This window comes from Nannospalax galili, unplaced genomic scaffold, assembly GCF_000622305.1.
Source record: "Nannospalax galili isolate Female #2095 unplaced genomic scaffold, S.galili_v1.0 scaffold6521, whole genome shotgun sequence".
Lineage (NCBI taxonomy): Eukaryota > Metazoa > Chordata > Mammalia > Rodentia > Spalacidae > Nannospalax > Nannospalax galili.
Window position 1 is genome coordinate 4785 of NW_008343857.1, and position 4814 is coordinate 9598.

Genomic DNA, 4814 nt, shown 5'->3' on the forward strand with positions numbered 1-4814 from the left:
TTCCTGCCCTGAGTTCCTACCTTGGGCTCCCTGATGAACTATGACCTGGGAGATGTAAGACTAAATAAACCCTTTCCTCCCCAAGTTGGTATTGGTCAGAGTGTTTTGTCACAGCAATGAAGAAACAAACTAAGACAGAAATTGGTACCAGAAAGTTGGATATTGCTGAAAGACCTGACCTTGGTGTTTTGGGGAGGACTGTGCAAGTGTTTGTAACTTTGGGCTGGAAAAGCCATTGCATGCTCAGAGTTTGTTGCAGTGGAGCTTGGAACAGTTATGCTGAAAAATTCGTAGATAATGGAGGCTTGGCTTATGAAGCTTCAAAGGGAAGCAGAGCTATCAGGGTTAGGATTAGAGGTTAGGGTTAGGGTTAGAGTTTTCAGGTTAGTGTTAGGTTTAGGGTTTAGGGTTTGGGTTAATGGTTAGGGTTATGGTTAGAGGTTAGTGTTTTGGGGTTAGGGTTCAGGTAGGGTTAGGGTTATGGTTAGGGAAGGATTAGGGTTAGGGTTGGGTAAGGGTTAGGGTTAGGGTTAGCACTAAGGTTAGCGTTAGCATTACTGTTCGGGTTCAGTTCAGCCTCAGGTTAAGCGTTGGCGTTAGGTTTAGGGTTAGGGTTTAGGGTTTAGGTTTAGTATTGGGTTTTGGGTTGGGGTGGGGGTTTGGGTTAGGTTTTAGGGTTTAGGGTTAGGGTTAGGGTTAACGTTGGGTTAGGGTAGGGTTAGGGTAGGGTTAAGGTCAGGGGTTGGGTTTTTAGTGTTGTGAGGGTTGTTATGGTTGTTAGGTTTAGGGATAACGTTAGGTTAAGGGTTAGGGTTAGGGTTAGTGTTCGGGTATGCTTAGGGTTAGGGTTAGGGTTATGGTTAGAGGTTAGTGTTTTGGGGTTAGGGTTCAGGTAGGGTTATGGTTATGGTTAGGGAAGAATTAGGTTTAGGGTTATGGTTATAGTTTAGGGTTAGGGTTAGGGTTATGGTTAGAGGTTAGGGTTTTAGGGTTACAGGTCAGGGCTAGGGTTAGGGTAGGGTTAGGGTTAGAGTTAGGTTTGGGTTAGGGTTTGCCTTAGGGTTAGCATTAGTGTTAGCTTTAGCATTTGGGTTCGGGTTCGGGTTAAGGGTTAGGGTTTATGGTTTAGGGTTGGGGTTGGGGCTGTGGTTAGGGTTAGGGTTAGGGTTTAGAGTTTAGGGTTAGGGTTAGGGATAGTGTTAGGGTAGGGTTAGGGTAGGGTTAGGGTTAGGATTAGTGTTAGGGTTAGGGGTTGTTAGGTTTGTTAGCATTGTTAGGGTTAGGGTTCGTGTTAGGGATAAGGTTAGGTTAAGGGTCAGGGTTAGGATTAGCATTAGCTTTAGCGTTAGCGTTAGGGTTCAGATTCAGGTTCAGGGTCAGGTTTAGGGTTTAGGGTTTAGGGTTGGGGTTTGGTTTAGGGTTTAGTGTTTAAGGGTTAGGGTTAGCGTTCGAGTAGGGTTAGAGTAGGGTTAGGGTTAGGGTTAGGGGTTGTTAGGGTTATTAGGGTTGTTAGGGTTTTTAGGGTTAGGGTTTAGGTTAGGTATAAGGTTAGATTAAGGGTCAGGGTTAGGGTTAGTGTTAGCGTTAGCTTTAGCGTTAGCGTTAGGGTTCAGGCTCAGGTTCAGGGTTAGGGTTAGGGCTTAGGGTTTAGGGTTTAGGGTTGGGGTTTGGTTTAGGATTTAGGGTTTAGGATTTAAGGGTTAGGGTTAGTGTTAGGGTAGGGTTAGGGTTAGGGGTTGGTAGGGTTATTAGTTGTTAGGGTTGTTAGGGTTTTTAGGGTTAGGGTTTCGGTTAGGTTTAAGGTTAGGTTAAGGGTCAGAGTTAGGGTTAGTGTTAGCATTAGCTTTAGCATTAGTGTTAGGGTTCAGGTTCAGGTACAGGGTTAGGGTTTAGGGTTTAGGGTTGGGGTTGGATTTCGGGTTTAGGATTTAAGGGTTAGGGTTAGCGTTAGGGTAGGTTTAAGGTAGGATTAGTGGTAGAGTTAGGGGTTGTTAGGGTTATTAGGGTTGTTAGGGTTGTTAGGGTTTTTAGGGTTAGGGATAGTTTAGGGTTAGCGTTAAGATAAGTTTGGGTTAGGGTAAGGGTTAGGGTTAGAGGGTTAGGGTTAGAGCGTTGGGGTTAGGGTTAGGGGGTTATGATTAGGTATAGGGTTAGGAATCATATTAGGATTAAGTTTAGGTTTAGGGTAATGGATAGGGTTCTGGATATGTTTAAGGGTTAGGGTTATGGGTAAGGTTAGGTTAAGTTTAGGGTTAGGATTAAGATACGTTTGGGTTAGGGTAAGGGTTAGAGGGTTGCGGTTAGGGTTAAGGTTTTAGGAGTATGTATATAATTAGGGATCGGATTAGAATTAAAGTTAGGTTTAGGGTTGAGGGATAGGGTTCTAGATATGTTTAGGGTTAGGGTTAGAGTTAGTTTTAGGGATAGTGTTAGCATTAGGGTTAAGGTTAGGGTTAAGATTCAGGTTACAGATAGGGTTAGGGTTTGGGTTAAGTTTAGGGTTAAGAGTCAGGATACGGATAGGGTTAAGGTAGGGTTACCATTAGGGTTAGAGTTCAGGATAGGGATAGGATGTTAGGGTTAGGGTTAGGGTTATCATTATGGATTCGTTTAGGGTTAGGTTTAGCTTTAGGGTTAGGGTTAGAGTCTCCTGCTCTGCCTCCTATGTGCCGAGACTATAAGTGTACTGGTGCCATTACAGTATGGACTAAGTTTCTAAAAAGAACACCATAGAGGTGATGTTCCCTCCCCATCATATCCTATGGAGGGGAAAGACCTGTGACAATCCTACCACAAATGAATGGTGGGGCTTACTTTAACCACACAGTTAGGGATATACCTATTGGGTTTCTCCACCCAAAAGCAACAGTGCAGTGGACAGAACCAGGGCTCTGTGCTTGCAATATAAGTGGCCCTGCCACCAAATTACACCCCCATCCTGAAATCCATATTTTAAAAACATTTTTAAAATTTATTTTTAATGTTTGTGTGGGAGGGGTGCACACAAAGGCCACAAAAGGGCATCCAATCACCCCAGGAACTAGAGTTATACGCCATTGAGCTATGTCTCCAGTTTCTGTTTTTAATTACCTTTCAACAATCCCAAACTATGCGTTTAATCCTAACACTTTGGAGGTGGGGGCAGAAAGATCAGGAGTTCAAGGCTATCCTTGGTTGCATGGAGAGTTCAAGGTCAGTCTGGGATACCTGAGACCCGGTTTCAGAAGGAAAGAGAGGTAGGGAGGAGGGAGGAAGGAAGAAAGAAAAAAAGGAAAAAACTAAATAACTATGATTTGAAAGGCAAAAAGGAAAATATCTCTCCCATCTCTGTCCCCAATAAAACCATTTCCTTGTGAATCATCCTAGAGGTATTTTATGCACAGACAGGTAATTATATATGTTTATAATGCCCCACCTTTCTTACACAGTGCCAGCAGCCTGGCCATATTGTTCTTTACACAGCTGCAGAGTTTCTTGGTCTGGTGAGACCCTGTAGACAACCCAACTTTATTTTGTTAAAAAATATTTATTATTTTTATTTTATGTGTATGTGTGTATTGCCTGCATGTATGTAAGTGCACCTATGTCATACAATGCCCATGGAGGACAGAAGAGGCTGTCAGATCCCCTGAAACTGGAGTTGTTAGCTACTATGCGGGTATTGGGATTCGAACCTGGGTCTTTTGTAAGAACAGACAGTGTTCTTAAGCCCTGAGCCATCTCTCCAGCCCTGACAATCCAATTTTACCTCAGGGATGGGTAAGTAATTTACATTCTGTATATGGAGGGCCTGGATACATCCACCAGCAGCTATATAACTAAATGGTGTCAGGTGTCATGAAAAAGTAAGATGGCAAATGACAATAAAATTGAGGGGACCTACATTATGATTTCACTTGGGAACAGGTTGACTTTTAAGAGAATAAATGTGTAGAAGAGGGCTTGTGAGCTAATGATTTCTTCCATACAAAGGTATATTAAAGGTGGATCTGTGACCATACTTTAGGATCCAGAAGGGAGCCACAGGTTAATAGCAAGATCTTGTCACTTTTTCCTTCTAAGGGAGGGAAAGGTTATTTGGACTTCTAGAAACAATCTCCTTGGATTGACGAGTCGGCAGCTAATTGCTTTGTGGAAATGAGTAGAGCAAACACCCCACCCAGGGCAGGAACAAGATATAGATTCTTCAGACCTGAAATGTCAGGCTCCAGGTCATACACTGAGGGTACCTCACACTCCAGTACTACTCAAAGCCTGCAGGATGAAGCCTTTCCCTTAGCCTGCAACTGCTCATATATCCATCCTTCCCACTCCTTCTAGGTTATTGTTCCCCTGCCCTTGGGCCTTCCGACTACAGTCCCTGCTGGTTGTTGCCCTCGCATGCTCCACACCACCAGGATGCCATGACCAAGGACTTGGCGGATGAAGGGCCGTGGAAGAAGATTCAGCAGAACACGTCCAACGTGCTGGTGCAACGAGCAGCTCAAATGCATGAACAAAAGCATCGGGAACCTGCAGAATGACCTGAGCTACAGGCTGCGGCTCATTACTCTGCTGGAGGTGCTCATCCAGAAGCGCATGTACAGTAAGTACCACCAGCGGACCACCTTCCAACAGATGCAGTTGGAGAACATGAGTACCTGGACCTCGAGAGCATCAAGCTGGTGTCCATCGATGAGTGGTGTGTCCGGGCCCAGGCACCTGCGTGAGTTCGATCCTGCACTTGTAAGAAATCTGGGGTCCCGGCATCACACCCCACCATGCCTAGCCTCTCCGGGCTGGGCATGGACGCCGAGGCGAGGGGTAGGCATCCA